General features: G+C 36.1%; 1 long non-coding RNA gene across 1 annotated transcript in view; it reads left to right on the forward strand.

The window, feature by feature from the left end:
* The window catches only part of LOC138700548 (uncharacterized), a 490767-nt gene that overhangs the window by 225201 nt on the left and 246429 nt on the right, over positions 1 to 19137 (forward strand). The window contains exon 2 of the long non-coding RNA XR_011332386.1: positions 14765 to 14829. This is a non-coding gene — a long non-coding RNA (uncharacterized lncRNA). The remainder of the gene's footprint in view (positions 1 to 14764; positions 14830 to 19137) is intronic.

The raw sequence follows: 19137 nt of genomic DNA on the forward strand, positions 1-19137 counted from the left end.
GTGAAGTATCTTAAATGTCTCTCGTAAACTTAAACCTTCTGTTTTATTGTCGCCTCCTGCGTTCTGGATAGTAACATTTATGTTTTCATTGACATGCTCTAGGCAAACAAACTCTTTACGATTGAGTCAACTGAGTTGAACTGCGGCTTCCTCCGCTAAACTCCGTAGCAGTGTGTGTATTATTGTCGGAACTGACTATAAACCTACAGGTACATGCACGGTATCACACAGATAAAAGTTCTGCAGTTGGGTGCGACTCAGAAGGTGGAATTTTCTTTTTCACTGCTACGTTTGAGTTCTGGTCCATTTCTGCTTCACACATCTGAACATCTTGAGCCTGAATTGTCGTCTGTAAGACTAGTACTTACAGCTTTTATTTCTACATTGCCAAGGTAGTTTATTTCATGGACGGAGGGAGTGGACAGAAGTCCTTTTGCATTAGAATCAATCTCCGTGATATCCAGAAATTTCTAATATCTGCGCACATGACCTACGTGAGAATCCTGCATGAAATTGGAGATGAAAATGTTAATTGGAAACATTTCTTGCGAAGAACTTTTAATTGCACAGTTGGCAACATTTCACAACATAGAATTATTCTTACAAGGAAAGTTCACCACGTGATCAAGGATTTTCGCAACGATATTTCCTCCATACGTTTAATTTGAAATAAGAAACCTCCATTTAAATTTCTTCACCCGGAGAGGCCTAGTCTTCGAGATATGATTTTTCAAAATAATCGCTTAACACTCATACGTCTCATATTTCTATAGCCATCGTGAAGAAGTAAATGTGTAACACCTCAAATGTGTAAGCATTGCCCTAAAAATCAGGAAACTTATGAAAACACCTGTTCAAGAACTATACGTCTTTCCTCAGTGATCGTAGCATTCATTTTGTAGACTCATGGACTAATTACAGAGATAGACAGGCTATAGAAATATCTCACTAAAGCGTTCGAATGTGTTAATAGTAATTTAATTTTATAAAAATTAGAATTTTACGGTATTCGAAGGAGTACACTAAATATTTTTAGAACCTATCTTCATGGCAGAAGGCAATTAGTTGCCATAGGTGAAAATCGGTCAAGTCTCACCACTACACATTATGGAGTTCCACAAGGCCCAATAATTGGTCCTCTATTATTCTTAATAGCATAAATGACCTTCCAGAATTCATTAAAGCAATACCAATTATGTATGCAGGGTTTCCAGACGCTATGTCCACGGATATTTCGTCCACTGTTTCACACGTCCCTTTGATATTCTGTCCACTATATTTTTTCGTCTTATGGTGTTATATGTCCACTATTATTTCGTCCACAGTTTATTTGTCCATTGTGCTATTTTGTCCTCTGAACGTTTGGTCCATATTTTATTATGTTCTACATTCATCTTTGTTTTCTTTATTAAGTTGTCCATTTTATTGTCTCGTCTAGTACACTGTGTCCAATATTCATGATTGTCCATTTGCATAAATGATTTAAAACTAATACACTATTATTACTACACCACTACCACTACTATAATGATGATGATAATAATAATAATAATAATAATAATAATAATAATAATAATATAATAATAAATAATGTGAATGAAAGTGATAAGTATGATTGTTGTGGACTAACATGTTCCGTCCTCTTACGTCTGTTATTTTAAATATTTTCACTTACTTCAAAATTTAATACTGAACCAATGAACTATACATTTCCATAGAAATGAACATTATTATCCTACAAAATAATTAAATACATTTCCATAGCAACCCTACTTTTTTAAATTGCGTAGTACCTTTTACCCAAAAATGAACAAAATATTCGAGGACAAAATATTTAGTTTTCACAGAAACTAGTGGACAAAGAAAAATTGGGAGAAAATTATGGACACAATAATTTTTAACCGAAATATTAATGGACAATGTTTTCGGTAGACAAAATGTTTGCTGGACTAATTTCCTTGGGCAAAATAGCTGTGGACGTGAGATAGTGAACAAATTGTCTGATGGACGTACTGCTGTGGACGTATCGTCCTGGAAACGTATGCAGATGACACTACTTTCCTATTTTCTTCCTCTGCTCTAAATCAATTACATGCTCTCAACAACGATATTCTGTCACAGATGGCTTTATGGTTTGAATCTAATGGTTTCTTGCTTAATCAAGAATAAACTATCAACATAACTTTTAGCCTAAATTATCTCATAAATAAGGACAACAGATTCAACTATACAAAATTTCTATAACTTTTTATATACTTCAGTTTAACATGGGATAAGCACATCGAATACATGTGCGCAAAGCTATCAAGAGTTTTATATTTGTCAAAGAAATTAACGACTTGCGTTTCTCAAAATTATTTAAGATGTTCCTACTTTTCTTTCTTTCAGTCGTTAATCCGATATGCCCTAATTTTCTGGAGAAATGGAACCAAAATTGGAAGTGTCTTGATTTTGCAAAAGAAAGCCATTAAAATATTATACAAATCAACTATCTGGAGCACTGTCGGCCACATTTTAGACATTCACTGATTTTAACAATCATAAATTTGTATATATACGACCTAGTACTTTACACTCGACAAAATATCGACAATTACTGATTAGTGGCCAATATACATGATCATGTAATAAGAAAGAGTGAACAAATTAATATTCCATATTGTAGATTACACAAGAACAACACAAACTTCTCAATTATGGGGATGAAATTATATAATAAACACCCAGTCAATATTATAAATGACCAATCAATAGCTTCAAAACTATATTTTACAATTGGTTATTAAATAATCCTTTTTATTCCGTTGCCGAGTTTTTGAACACAAACTTACATGAAATTGTTCTTTAATAAATACGTTTAATTGCAAGTAGTTACAATTAATACAGTAAGGATGAATTGTTTTCTTTAATTCAAATGTTTCATATTATTTCATGTTTCGATTTTACTGTTTTTATTAGTGTTTAGTAAATTGTATTATATGTTTTTCAATGTATTCTGACGAAGCCTGAAATTTTATGTCTAATGGCAAAAATAAATTGAATTGAATCACTGTTTATGTTAGTTGCTATAGCTCTGGATGGAAAAATTTGAATAAATCATATGTCTAAAACTAGCCTTTGTCCGGATGTAGAAATTTATAGGGAGGTTTGTGGTTTCAAATTTAACGTATGGGGGAACAATCGTTGTGAAAATCCATTATCACTTGGTGATCCTTCCTTGTTAGTAGTTTACTACAATGTAATGTTTTCTGTATTTATCACCTTAACTAACAAGCAATAATTTACTCAGTAACTGATAATCAATAATTTATTGTGAATTTATGAAGGAATAGATCGATAATGTAACTCGGATAATTATTCCTAAATTACAGAGAGACAATTAAAAATAATAAAATAAAAATAAACAAAGATGTGGTTTAAACTATTAGCGTTAGTTATAAGCAGCGTATAGATAGATACTGCATTCATATGAGTAGCATTTATTTTCAGAGTACAGTGTTGTCACATTACATAATTAATTTTTTAACGAAATTTTGTCATTCATATTTTAGGCTTCGTTTTCATCCAGGATTCATTTGATGCAGTATGTGTGCGCGAATTTTGGGAGATTCTCTATAACTTCGTCATATTGTAGTAAATCTCCTGAGGAGAAAGGCATGAAATGAAACCGAAGGGCTGGATTTTCAGTGCTGATATATCGCAGAGATGCGTCAAAACGAATTTAACTGATCATTCCTGTCAAACTTTGCGCTTTTCGACAGTTTTGCGGAATAATCTCCGGCGTCAATGATCATGGCGTTGCACAGGGAAATTGTACATAGGGCTGGCGATGTGTATCTCGCATGCCACAGTGCACACCATATATTTATTGAAATGCAAATGTATAAAGTGATTGAAAGGATTATGTGAAATGGGGGGGTGCTGGTGAAATAATAATCTGTGAAGTAGAGAAAAAGGAAGTTAATTGAAAGATTTCTCTTCTCTAATCTTATTCGACAAAAAATATAATTCCAGTCACAGCAGCAGTCCTAAGGTCGAGGAATGATAGAGCTTCCTTCTACTTTTTAACCACCAGAGAAGCATTGGTGTAGGAGTATGTTCATCATCAAGATATCCGCGTGGATTTTCTATTTAATTCATATCTCTTCTAGGCCATTAGTATTATATTTCATCATTTTGCTTTCTTAATCAATATAATACCTCTGATTGAGTTTCTGGTTGATATGTACATCTATTATTATCAGGCAGTACATCTCACTTGATATGTGTCAGAGGAAGAACAATTTTGTTTCTATAGCCTACATCTAAAGTCTGATTAGTGTAATAATGTTACTAGAGATGTATACAATAGAGGGATAAAGTAACCGGCACTCTACCCCATTATTATCCGGCTTGGTTGCTTCATTAGTGATGCTTATTGATGTCATTTATGAGATTAAGACTGTCTGCTGACAGTTAACTAAAAAAAATAATAATATGCTACTGTCAACAAATCTGGATTAAGGTTAGGGCGTCTGACTGCAAAACCAGGTGGCCCGGGTTCCAATGTCGGTTGTGGTAAGTTATCCGGGATTTTCCTCAACCCAATATGAGCAAATGCTGGGTAACTGTCGGTGCTGAACTCCGGACTCATTTCAACTGTATCATCATATCCATTTCATTCAGACGCTAAATAACACGAGATGATACAGCGTCGTAAAATAGCCCACCAAATGTATATATATATATATATATATATATATATATATATATGCGTGTGTGTGTGTGTGTGTGTGTGTGTGTGTGTGTGTGTGTGTGTGTGTTAATGGAGCTAAATAATAACTGTGAGTACTATGGGATGATTGGCAAGTCGACGGGGATCGGAAGGAACCAAAGCAGCAGTCAAGGAGAATGAAATTTCTAGTCTCTTAAGTTAAAAGAAGTAGACAACGAAACGGTATCATCTTAAGGAGCCAAACAAAGAAGTTCTGTGATTAAAGAAAATCCAAATGATAAGCATAATGATTTTTGTGCGGATCTTGCTCTTGAAATTTCGAGGATGAAAAGCACGGTGAAAGGTGGATTCAATGTGTCAGTTGTGATCAATGATTTCATGATAGGCCTACATATCATTGCCTTTCAAAATTACAGACAGAATTTTTTAGTTTGGTTTGTGGGTATAAATCGGTCTGAGGAATTAAAAATTTAATGAATGTGCTTAAATATTTTCAATTTAACGACTATCATGAAAATAGCATTGCACTAGAGACGAACAAAACCAACTGCCGCTCTCGCTCGCTGTGTTCGTTGCATTTATCTTTCGAGTCTCGCACGTCATTCTCGAAATAGCATTTGGTTGGCGTGGAAAGATTTCGTAATTTTGAATAACATACATCATTGAAATAAATAACATTATAAATGTTTAAATGAGACAAAAAAGACAAAACAGAACAGTATCTTAGTTATCAAAATGTTCTGGTTCTATTATATATTACCTATGGTTATATAACTAGAAAAAAAAACAATTCTCAAATAAATTTGCATTTCTAAGAAACATATAACGTTAATATCTTTTCACTTGAGATTACATACTTGTTCTCAAACATATGAAAAGAAAATTCCTAGACTTTCAATAAGGGCCTAGTAATTAAATAAAGCCTGGGGAACGGATTATTATACACTGAAAGATAGAGATGATGTTTCAAATAGGTTAGTTGATTGTTTATTCATATATAACAGTTGTCAAATTAGATAAAAGTTCAGACAATTAAAAACAACTGTTGCGATTTAAGGCTACTTGACGTTCGGGACTTCGGGAGTGATCAATCTTGACGTCTCGAAACACTCACAAGCAGTCTTTACGTCAAGGACGCGACGTATACAACATTGTCGTGCGGGTTTTCGGCTTTGCGGGCGCTGTTAGTCTTCCTTTTCGATCGTCTTTCATGTCTACATTGCACTATCAGCAATCGACTAGGGAACTCATTTTTATTTGTATTGCTTGTTTATAATTACTGTATAAATTTATTTGAAGTAAAATTGCTGACATGCCATTTCTTGAAACTTAATAATGTACGTACATTAAAAAAAACTATTATTTTTTTAACCTTATTCTTACTTCAGGACCTTAGTATAACAATATTAGCCGAGTCCGCCCTAATAGTGATTTAATTACAGTGCTATGTCTATAATAATTTATTATTCTTGACAATGCAAATAATATGAGAAATAATTAAGTCTTCCTTTTCGATCGTCTTTCATGTCTACATTGTGAAGAGAAATTTGTTCATAGAAGATTATTTGAGAAACTGAAATATCGAACTAGTCATGTTCTGATTTGTGTAATTCGAAACTAATAACTGAAATTAGCTCTTGCGTAGGAGTAGGATTTGCAGTTGAGTTCGGGCACAGATGTGACCGCAATGTGGTTCCAACCTACACAGCCTATAAAACCGCTAAAGCGCTTTCGAATCTGTTTGCTTGTACAAAACACGTAGAGTTGTTTGATTAATGATATGATTACTGCTGTACTTTTCCAGTGCTGACCTGGAGGCTCACCATGTTCGTGCTCTCTCTGCGCTGGAAAGTTCTGGAAGTACCGTAGTTGTCTTCTCTGGCGTTAGCACTAATCCGTTTTCAATTGCCGTAATGGGCTGCATGCTAGCTGGTATTCAGGTCAGCCATACCTTTGCTTATTCCGTTCTGCTTAGATGGTAAATATGCCAACTTTCTGAGGAACTTCGTCGATTACGATAATATTAATCTCCCATTTCGACATCGTTTGATCGGAATCATTGATATACAGAATGTTAAAAAAGTATCAGATATTTTAGGAGGTGATAGTATGCATCAAAACAAGAAAAACTGTCTAATAAACATGGTTCCTACAACACATACTTTCTGAGATCTGAACACTTGTTCATAGGAGATTCTCAATGTGACGTCCAATTACGGCAATGCATTTTTCTACCCTACAATACAGCAGCATATTGCTGAGACGAGATGTTATGGCACCAACATGCGCGAAGTTTTAAATTGCCAGCCAGCAGGGTAGAGGATTGGGAGTTGTTTAGGTTACGGTTCTCAAGCTTAGAGCGGCAGGCATATCCGTTTCATCTCTTTCTAAAAACATTCGTCTTACTTTAGTATCACCACTTTCCTACTCAAGAGTCTGAAGGTATCTAATGGAATTACGCCCGCTATTCCATCTTATTCAATTCTTATTCTCCGTCCCAATCAGACGACTGATCTGTGCTGGAATCAGATGTCCCTAAGTTTATGGAAATGTTCTCCAAAATACTGTCCATCACGTGCTCACTTTCAATGTAATTGTTATCCTCACCTTCCCGTGGTCCATCCTGTTTCTACCAAAGAGGAAATGGCGACCGAGTCACAGCGGTATAACTGTTTCATCAAATGCAGAGGAAATGCTGCATTACAAGCCTGTCCGGAGGCTAAAAGTGGCAGCCCCACTACTGGACTACCTAACGCTAAGGCTAGTAACCTTTCTTAGGGAAAATTACATTACTTTCAAGCCTCAAACAAGCAGTATAAGGACAAATAATTTGATGACAACCCAGAGCAAGTCAACGGTTAAACGAAATTGGAAAAAACAAAATATGTTCACATACGCTACCTGGAATGTTAGAGGGATCAATCACAAAGAAGAAGAACTAGACAAAATATTGAATAACAAGCAGATTAAAATAGCAGCAATAACAGAAACAAAAAAGAAACTAAAAGGCACATGGGCCGAAACAGGTTTACAGAGGCCTAATTCGTGAAGGATGATGATGATGATGCTATTGCAAAGTTGGCCTCTGCTTATGCGTAGCGTAGAAATTATAGATGAGTCTTATTAGGATTTCCTCATCAAAAATGTTTACAGCTGCAAAAATCTTCTTCTTCGGCTGTGATTCTTCCGGACTGGAGAAAGAATCTGCTGTTCCTGCTTCAATATTTTTTCCTTCTTTCTTGATTCTTGCCAAGGTTCGCTTTGAAATACCAGTGGCAGCTGGTACTTTTGCACACACGCTTTTCAATGGAATTGGTGTTCCATTTACATCCTCTTCTGACATGAATTTCCAAAAATTGTATGCTATTTCATGTCCTTGACTATGAACTGGGCCTACTCTATGATTTCACACCTTAGACATGCCATAATGAGGGCGCTCAGAAGGACAATGTTTTCAGTATTAGCAATAGCGGTAGTAGCAGAACGGTCTGAACACTCGGAATGCTAATAACCAACTATCCCCAACACCCCTGCAGTTGAGTGTGAGGGCGAGTTCAAGCAAACGAACTAAAATACGTCCCTCGCGCATAACTTCTCGTCCGGGCTCTACCAGATAATCATACCGTAGTTGACACCCCTGGCATGGAATACTTATACGTCGCAAGGAATGCTGAAAAGAAAAGTTTGGTTGCGGATATGAGCAGGGTTCAGCAGAGATGGTATTGTGAATTTTCGTAATCAGCATGTGTAGGCTGATGAAAATTCCCATGCACTTAAAGAAATAAGGCATCAACACCGATTCTCAATCAACGTATGGGCAGGCGTTCTTGGCGATAGATTAAGGGCAATAGGTGTTACCACAGAGATTAACTGGGGCTCGTTATCAGGACTTTCTTCTTAATGTATTGCCTACCTTGCTGGAGTATGTGCCATGTCAGCAAAGACTACAGATGTGGTTCATGCATGATGACACATCACCACGTTTTTTCCGCATATGAGCGTGAACACCTGACGCTGACATTTCAGGACCGCTGGATTGATTAGTGAGGTCCCACACCTTGGCCTGCTTGTTCCTCAAATCTAAATCCCCTAGACCTAGACTTTTGGTTATCAAGAAAAACCAGGTCAATTTCAAAGAGTGCGTGATTCGTTACACCGAAGGGCAGAGGAATGCATTGCCGTGAATGGACGTCATATTGAGCACCTCTTATGAACAAGACGTGTTCAGATCTCAGAAAGTATATGTTGTAGGAACAAAGTTTATTACACATTTTTTCTTGTTTTAATGCATACTAGCACCTCCTAAAATATTGCATACATTTTTAACACTCTGTATATAGGGTAGATTGTTATCTCTGCAAAAAAAATAAGAGGTGATTCTACATGTTAAATATAACAGAACTTTTATTACTGTTTTCCTTCAATGAAGCACCGTTAAGGAGGAAAAAAAAATGATTTTCTTTCCCCAGTGTTTGCAACGTTCTTTGCGGAAATGGCCCGAGGGAAATGGCCGATTGCTGTACAAGTTATCGGTTTAAATTAAGTTACTTACTGTATTTAGTAAACTGGGAGCGTCTTTGTCCGCTTTGCCAAGAAAAGGACTCCTATAAACATATTTTATTGCAGTGTGTCGAATTGGAACATGTACGGAGAAAATATCTACCACCCTCGATGCTAAGTCAGAATAGGAGTTCGCTTGCATGTCTTGACCTCATGGGGAATAGAGAATGGGAACAAAAGACTGGATTGTTCCTCTTGAAGGCGAGAAAGATTAGAACTTCAGCTGTTGAAGTTTGTGACGCGAACTGAGGAAGGAATAATAGTATCCACCCAACCGTACACTTTTATGTCTTTTAGGCTAGGATGTATTATATAATGTGTTTTATTGTGCCATTTCCATTGGAATATGTGTGTTCTTTTAGAGTGTAGTTGGATATAATCATAGGTGGGGGGAACCTACGAAGGAGGACTTGTTTTGGGTACAAAGCAACTACGGTCAGAAGACCCGTGCGTTGGATTTTAGAGAAAATTATGATAATATAAAATCTGTATGTATAATATTACTCAATAAATCCATCTATCTAAAAAAAACTGTCCTTGTAAATTTTATGTTATGATACTGCTTAAGACCACACCGTACACGAGTCTAGCTGTTACGGTAGTGGCTAGAAACATTTTTGTTGTATAATTTTAATTTATACTCACTTTGCCCACTAGCTAAATAAACAAATAACTGCATGCCAACAGAAAAGTAAATAAGTTGGCTGATCAAGTAGGATTTGGGGCTCCAGACCCCTGGGGTTTATGGGGCTACTCGTCCGGGATATGGGACCTGGCCGTATTAGGGGCTGAGGTAGGCTGAAACACTTGTCAGCGTCGAGCTCACGAATGCCACCCTTGCCATGTCACACTGGCCAACTGTTGGACATGACAAGCACAGCATATATAGTGCGCACAAATTGACAAAGTGTGCTTACGTTAGTGTACCGACCCGTCCCGGGAACGTCCCTCCTAAAATCAGCCAGTCATGTCTTTCTGTTCTAAGCCATTCTACACAGAAATGAGTAACATTATTATCTCTCTTATGTAACTGTACGAGTATCATCGTGTTTGATGTTTCTGTCCCTTGGCTACATCTCTTATACGATTCAATCATTGCCTGGCTTTACTCAGAGTTCTTGCTCTAGCATTGTGGAATAAACTGTTTTCTAATGTAGATTACTGAACTCTGGATTTCACAGACAAAATTACATCTGAAGAACAAAGTCCATGCTGCGTTGGAAAGAGTGGGTGAAGAAAAAAAGAAGTTGAAACTGGTTACGAAGAGGAAAAGGAATTGGTTGGGTCACTGGCTGAGAAGAAGCTGCCTACTGAAGGATGCACTGGAAGGAATGGTGAACGAGAGTAGAATTCGGGGAAGAAGAAGATATCAGATGATAGACGACATTAAGATACAGAGTGATTCATGATGATTTACCGTCCTTTACGGAGCTTATTTCTGAAGACATTTTGAGAAAAAAATGTCATATAAACATAGTTCCTATTCCCAATATTTTCAGAGTTACACTAATTTAAATTTGTTTGTGAAATACGTTTTTTCTTTAGTTTGAAGGCAAAAGAATAATACAAATTGAGAATTAACCATTCAGAAGTATCACTTTATTAATTGGCAAGTATTATGAATCTAAAAATGTGGTGTGAACTCCTTAGTTGTTTCCTACACACATCTTTTTCTATTTTTTAACTAGAAAATTGCATCTTGAATCTTGCTTACACTACTTTTAACACTTATATATAAATTATTGATTAAATTGCAAACTTACTAGTGTTAATTATATAACCTCGTTTGGCTTACAGCTGTTTCGGTGTATACTGTACACCATCATCAGAGCCTATTAGATCTCGGCATCACACACACTATTTGACTCCGCTTTTCAACATTAAACGCACCCCTACAACAGGCAGCGATGTTGAGATGACGCCGAGATCTAGTAGGCTCTGATGATGGTGTACAGTATACATCGAAACAGCTGTAAGCCATACGAGCTTATATAATTAACAGCAGTAAGTTTTCCATTTAATCAATCATTTGAGAAATTGCATTATTCTTACGCAATTATCACAACAATTATTACGAATCACACCACCTCCACCCATTTAATTATTTCGAGTTCAATTTTGCATCTTAATTTACAGTCTTGGAGAGTTTACAACACATTTAAAAAAAAATGTCGCCTTCCGCTTAATTACACTGGGCCGCACGCTTGTGAACGGCACTCGTCGCTCTACGTAACTGCATACGGCTATCTTTGATTTCCGTAGCGCTCGCGCTGGCTGCTGGCTGCACGCTGACCAAGATCACGCGTTCACAGCAATGCGTTCCAATAACGAAACGTAACTCTGTAAATGTTGAGAATAGGACTCATATGACATCTTTGTCTTCGGAAATAAGTTCCGTAAAGTACAGTAAATCCTCGTGAATCACTCTGTATATGGATCATATGCGGAGATTAAGAGGAGGGCAGAAAATAAGAAAGACTGATGCATGCTGGGTTTACAGTGAAAGACCTGCCCTTGGGCAGAACACTATGAATGAAATGAATGTACTAATATTGAAGTTGCGCCCCATAAATCTTGTGTTGTGTGTAAACATTAAATGTAACTTTTTTGTAATTGTTCCATTTTTCAAGCTAAGTAACTAGAAAGTAAATGCAATTTACGTTACTAAGTAGTCACCCCCAATAGTAGTTCGAACAGTAACTCAGTTCGCCTGCACAGATAAAATGTGACGCACAGTATATATACTGTCGTTATAATCCAAAATGTAAAACGTGAGAGATGTTCCTATATGTTACAACAATATTGGAAATGAAAGAGAGGGCTTTGCAAGCAGTATGTTTACTTCAAATGCAGAATTGATATTAATCTGTATTTTATTCCATAAAGAGTTTGGATATCGCAAAGGACGGACAGCATCACTAATACATCCAGATTCGTGTTGCGTATTGTATCAAAACACACGAATAATCAGAGTCAATCCAACAACAATCAGAGGGTGGTACGTAAATGAAACGATTTACGTATAATCTGTTGGTTACTCATAATCCTTGTAATCGCAAAGAGAATAGTAGGTTTTAGATTCCAGTTGGTTTGCAAAGCTATCTGTTTAACGGGGAAACTCTAGTGATATACGATATTGAAAAATGCTGGGGACAGTAATTGTACAGTGATCATTAATTAAATTTTGTAACAATATATAAAATCAATAATACAGTTGTATGATCACGTTATGTTAATAGTACATTATGCAACGAGCCTATAATGATAATAATTAAGACGCAAGTATGTTTGTTTATGAAACGAGCGCAAGCGAGTTTAATAATTTTCATACGAGCGTCTTAATTACCATTATAGGCAAATTTCATACGACTTTTTATGCTCGACCATATTTCTAACTTGAAATTATTCAGAAATATTCATTTTATTTGTATCTGCCAGAAGATCGGAAGTGACCTTGTTTATAGCTCTTAAATTGTGAGATGTGCGCAGACTCGAAAGTATTGATTTTTTTCCGAGGAACAATAATGTCATTGAACTTGATGTAATGTAACATGAACTAATTTTGATATAACCTGGAAATTGATTTAGAATTGAAAAACGAGATGACAAATTGAATTTATTTGAATATTATTTACAATTAACGCTAATTATTATGGTAACAGAACATAATCTTCCGCGACAGTATTGGATTTTCAGCCTCCGTGACGTTTCCCTCGTTGTCTTTAGATTGCATATCCGAGAATAATCGAAAACCTGAACTTTAATGAATAGTGTACTTTAATGACATGCATTAGAGGACTGCTACCAGATGTATTATTACTACATTTCGGCATGGTCGAGCATAAAATTTATTAAAACTTTATACAACAACGTCCCGTGCAGTGGTAACTAATTACACCCTATAATGGCAATTAATAATAAATGAAATTAATAGCAATAATACAAATGGCTTTTAAGGAACCCGCAGGTTCATTGCCGCCCTCACATAAGCCCACCATTGGTCTCTATCTTGTGCAAGATTAATCCAGTTTATCATCATATCCCACTTTCCTCAAATCCATTTCAATATCATCATCCCATCTACATCTCGGTCTCCCCAAAGGTCTTTTTCCCTCCAGCCTCCCAACTAACATTCTATATGCATTTCTGGATTGGGCCATTCATGCTACCTGCCCTGCCCATTTCAAACGTCTGGATTTAATGTTCCCAATTATGTCAGGTGAAGAATGCAATGCGTGCTGTTCTGTGTTGTGTAACTTTCTCCATTCTCCAGTAACTTCATCCCTCTTAGCCCCAAATATTTTGCTAAGAACCTTAGTTTCAAGCACTCTTAATCTCTGTTCTTCTCTCAAAGTGAGAGTCCAAGTTTCACAACCATAAAGAACAACCGGTAATATAACTTTTTATAAATTCTAACTTTCAGATTTTTTGAGGGCAGACTGGGTGATAAAAGCTTATCAAGCCAATAATAACAGGCATTTCCCATATTTATTCTTTGTTTAATTTCCTCCCGAGTATCATTTATACTTATTTGTTATTGTTGCTCCAAGATATTTGAACTTCTCCGCCTCTTCAAAAGATAAATTTCCAATTTTTATATTTCCATTTCGTACAATATTCTCGTCACGAGACATAATCATATACTTTTTCTTTTTCACAATAGTGTGACACATTTTATAAAATATAAACTCAATTCGAAGAAAACAATGTATCTCCTCCGAGTTCCTCCACGAAATTCTGTACCTAAAATTTAAAATATGTATTTTCAAACGTTTATAATACCCATTCAAATAACAAGTATTTTTAATTCCTGAAACAGACCGTTTACCTGGTATTCTCTGAATGTCATTGGCTTTGACATGACACAGTTTCGTCGTCTGTCTTCCTGTCATTGGATGTGACCACTTTCCTAGTACACACGACTGTCCCTGAGCACTTGCAGCGTGAGCTTTGTGTACGTTGTACCTGCAACCTTACTCATGCACACGACACAAGTCCCCAAGTTCCGAGCTTTGGAATGAATGATGAAAATGAATAGACACTTCTTGCGTCGATTGGGAGCATATAGCTAAATTGCTACGTTATGATGATGACCTTGCTTACTGACCCATGCTTTTCATACTGTGCTCATAATGGGGGACAAATATTTTATGAAGCAATTAAGCCAATAGTTTTGTTATATGAATGCAAATTTTATAACTTCATTTGTGGTAGCGTTTTACAGTCAATTTTTCATTATAATTTGATTAGTTCCAATTTTCTGCTTGAGTAAATTGCTGTTACTGTAACCGTTGGGAAAACGTTGTTTAATTAAGAGTATAAATTCCATGTTTTTCATTCAGTTATTTTTACCGCTTCGCACGCAATTATTAAAACGATTCGGTTGACTGATATGATATTAACACGTGTATGAAAACGTCCCAATGGCATAATGCTATTACATGTTTAGTTTGTGGCTCCTGTTAATTAATTTTCCTTTTTTTCTTTCAGTGATTCCCGCTCGAGCTATCTCTGTGGAATGAAGGGATAAACATTTCAAGCTACTATCAATACCTGTAAGTAACTCTTCATTGCCATGCTCTTATTTTTAATGCTATCCTTACATAATTTATTCCTGAGTTTTTAACGGCACAAAGATTTACCATGATTGATATTTATATACTGTAGATGATATTGTAATTCAATACTATAAATAAATCACAGAACAAAATGTACCTTAACTCCAAGTCGCCAGTTTGTAAGTACCCTAGACCGTAGAAACAAAGTATGTCCAAGGCTATGGCTTATAGCATTTAAAGAGTTAAAAAAAAAAAAGAAAAGAAAGAACCGTAGTCCAAAAGATGCAAATTTGAGATATTAAGTATATTGTGCGACCAGAGGTATGCATCGGACGTTTTCGCTCGAGCGCCAAGTACTGTAGTTCATAGCATAATCCGATAGGTAGCGCACATGCATGATGGGTAAAATTGTCACGATAAATCCTCGAAAGGTATAAGGCGAGCGTTAGACATTCGTTCTTGTTACAGTGATGAACTGTATAGTAACATCAAAGATGTTTATCATTTGAAAACTTTGCAGTATTTAACTAACCTCTCCATAGTACAACTACAAAACTTGCTTTAAAATGTAATATAAATATTGTAGGTAATTTTTTTTCCCCCCACACAGGAGTGATTTTGTTTTTGCCAGATCTGATAGATATTATTGGATGTAAATATAATTATTATGAACGGAGAACACAATCACGATAGTGCAAGAACTGTATCAAGTTTTCTAGTAATAATGATGGTGATAATAATAATGATAATGATAATAATAATAATAATAATAATAATAAATGTACCAATCTTTGCATCCGTTACAGTTGTGCAGCATGATTATTCGTTTTATTATATTTTCTGTGACGTTATCTCTGTACTAATATTATTATTAATCTACTGCTATATCAGTAATATTTTGTAAAACGTTTCCACATTGTCGCAGTATATAGGCGAAACACTATGTATGGACCTATCATATTAATATATGTGGTAAATGAAATATTGAATAATTATTAATTAGCAATAATAACTGTATATCGAAGTTTTTCATACTATTTTATTTATAACTTCATGTTACTGTTTTGGTACGTTTCATTGACTGTTCCATTAAACGTTTGTCATAAACGCAGAAAATAAAGCCTTATTTTTTTACCGGGTGAGCAAAACATATGTGTATCTTATCTGTCGCCTTCCATACAAGATAAGACATGTCGGTGAGATGACCTTGTACTGTGCTTCTATTTATTACGAGCGTATCACGACCGATCGTATCTCACTCGAGGGTGTGAAACTCGACCGTTGTTCAAGAGAGCGATTTAACTCCAATGTAGCACTCTGGCAGCGACCATACATTGAATTAGTTATTAGGGGAAAAAGGCCTATGTTATGGAAGTTGAAGTTTTCAGTGGTTTTTCATAAAACATTCTTAGTCCAAATACTTTTTTTTAACAGTCATTGTCCGCCTAGGACGATTGTAGCATTTACAAATATCGCATTCATGTCATATTGAAACATTTATCCCTACAATTTTAAACTGTAGATAGATTGGTAGTACTGCTTCTTACGTACGCGGCAAAAGCCACCTCAGAGAAAAATACTTTAGCACGTGGGTTAGTTATGGAGTCATCTTTAGGTGCAGAAGTAATCACCTGGAAGAAACGTAACAACGAAAGGAGAAGAAACAGGATATAATAAAGGAAATAAAGATTAAAGGAGAAGCACACTTTAGCCACAACAGAGTATTTTTTCTTAAAACAACCATTGTCCACAGTTACCTACATTTACACATGTATTTCTATGAGGCAATTAAAGCTATAAATGTAATTCAGTTTTCTCAAATTTCTGCAACACCTTAAGATATCAATCCGTGGCTCTACAGCCCAAGAAGGGCCAAGACCGACCAGCCGGCTGCTGGCCTCACGTCCACATCCCCAAGCAGAGGTGGACGATCATCCAACCAGAATGGAGGTATCGTGTGGTTAGTACGATGATTCCCTCAGCCGTTATAGCTGGTTTTCGAAACCGGATTTTCGCTACACATCGTAGCTCCCCAAGTGCATCACGATGCTGGGTGGGCACCGGTCCCTACACTGGCCGAAGTTTCATGGGAAAATTTCTTCCCCCATGAGGACTCGAACCAGCGCGCATTCCGTAACGCGAGTCCTAGGCAGGATGCCTTAGACCATGACGCCACGGCGCGGGACACCTTAATAAGATATGACATGGTTCAAACGTCAACATTACCCATGCCAGATATGATTTTTATTTCTCCTTCAAAAAACCCTTCAATTGATTCGAATTTCTATTTTAGTTTGTTGACAATACTATTACAAAACTTTTATGAATATCGGAAAAAAAATTAATTTTGAAGACTTTTAATTGAAACTTAATTAGTCATGATACGATGCTGTGAAACAAAATTCTGTGACTGACATTTTAAGATTATTTTACGGGATTGTATAGGCCTACACTGCTATGTTATGGCATAAATGAAGTTGTTGCTTGCTATTTTCCACCAATTTATATAAATTAATGCATAAAGCAGAAAGAGTGAGGCTGCCATCGGGCAGTGCGCCTTCTGTTTGCTCTTGTGACATAGGTTTGAAATGTGCAAATTAGCCGCCGAAAACGAAAAAGGGTGGACTAAAATGAGAGTGAGAATGCGGGGAAAGGAAGAAAGGCATTTTCTAACATCTGCTCTTCCGTTCACTAACAAATTTTCAACGATTTAGTGAATGTTCCTATTATCAACAAACGACGAACAAACAAGTACAATGTCTGATCCAACTGGTATCATTGATTTAGTTTTAAATTGTAGTTTACAATAATGAAGACTTAAAATGAAAATGCTCATAATCTAGGTTTGTATGCTTCATTTTTATCTTGTTCTAACAATCCTAAATCTGTTTTTAATTTATTTAATTTATACCTCATGCTTAACTGGGGAGGTGTGACTACATAAATTCTTGTAACAAAAAAAGTGGAGCAGATTTAGCGTGGCTAAGGAAGGGTAATAAAATTGTCAACGAATAAGGAGAGCGCCTTTGTCCACAGCGCGGAGAAAGGACTTCTGGACACATATTTTATTGCAGTGTGTCGAATTGGAACATATCCGGAAAAAATATCTACCACCCTCGATGCTAAGTCAGAATAGGAGTTCCCTTTGCAGGTCTTAACCTCATGGATAATAGAGAATGGGTACAAAAACAGGATTGTTCCTCTTGAAGGCGAGAAAGATTAGAACTTCAGCTGTTGAAGTTTCTGATGCGAACTGACAAAGGGATACTCAATTATACACTTTTATGCCTGTTTAGGTTAGGATATATTATATAATATGTTTTTGTTTGTGCCATTTTCATTTTAATCTGCGTTCTTTTGGAGAGTGATTGGATCTAACTATAGGTGAGGAGAGTGAAACCTACAAAGTAGGACTTGTTTTACGCAGCACGTACTGTCAGAAGACCCGTGCATGGGATTTAAGAGAAAATTCTGTTAATATATTACATCTGTATCTATAATATTGCTCAATAAGCCCATGTATTTTTTTGTATTCTAACATGATCAAAGCTACTAATCTATTCAGAAGCTTGGTTGGGAGATGATTTCACATCCCCATATTCTGTCGATCTTGTCCCGTTAGATGTTCACATTTCCGTTCTCTATCCAACAATCTTCAAGGGAACTTCTTTGATAACAAAAATGCTTTACGAACTTGGCTTGACGACTGCTTTAACTCCAAACCAGCAGATTTCTTCAGGCGCGGAATCACAAAACTACACCAGCGTTACCAGACAATCGTAGATAATTTAGGTAAATGTATTACCGAATAATTTGTCTTGTATTAGTCTGAAATAAAAATTTTCGTCATAAAAAAAAAAGAAACGCTATGAACCTTTGCATCAACTCAACAAAAAATAAGTAATAATAATAATAATAATAATAATAATAATAATAATAATAATAATAATAATAATAATTACTTACTTGTGGCTTTTAAGAAACCCGGAGGTTCATTGCCGCCCTCACATAAGACCGCCATTGGTCCCTATCCTGAGCGAGATTAATCCAGTCTCTAGCATCATATCCCACCTCCCTCAAATCCATTTTAATATTATCTTTCCATCTACGTCTCTGCCTCCCCGAAGGTCTTTTTTCCTCCGGCCTCCCAACTAACACTCTGTATGCATTTGAGGATTCGCCCATACGTGCTGCATGCCCTGCCCATCTCAAACGTATGGATTTAATATTCCTAATTATGTCAGGTGAAGAATACAATGCGTGCAGTTCTGTGCTGTGTAAGTTTCTCCATTCCCTCTAACTTCA

This window comes from Periplaneta americana, chromosome 5 (genome assembly GCF_040183065.1).
Source record: "Periplaneta americana isolate PAMFEO1 chromosome 5, P.americana_PAMFEO1_priV1, whole genome shotgun sequence".
Taxonomy (NCBI): domain Eukaryota; kingdom Metazoa; phylum Arthropoda; class Insecta; order Blattodea; family Blattidae; genus Periplaneta; species Periplaneta americana.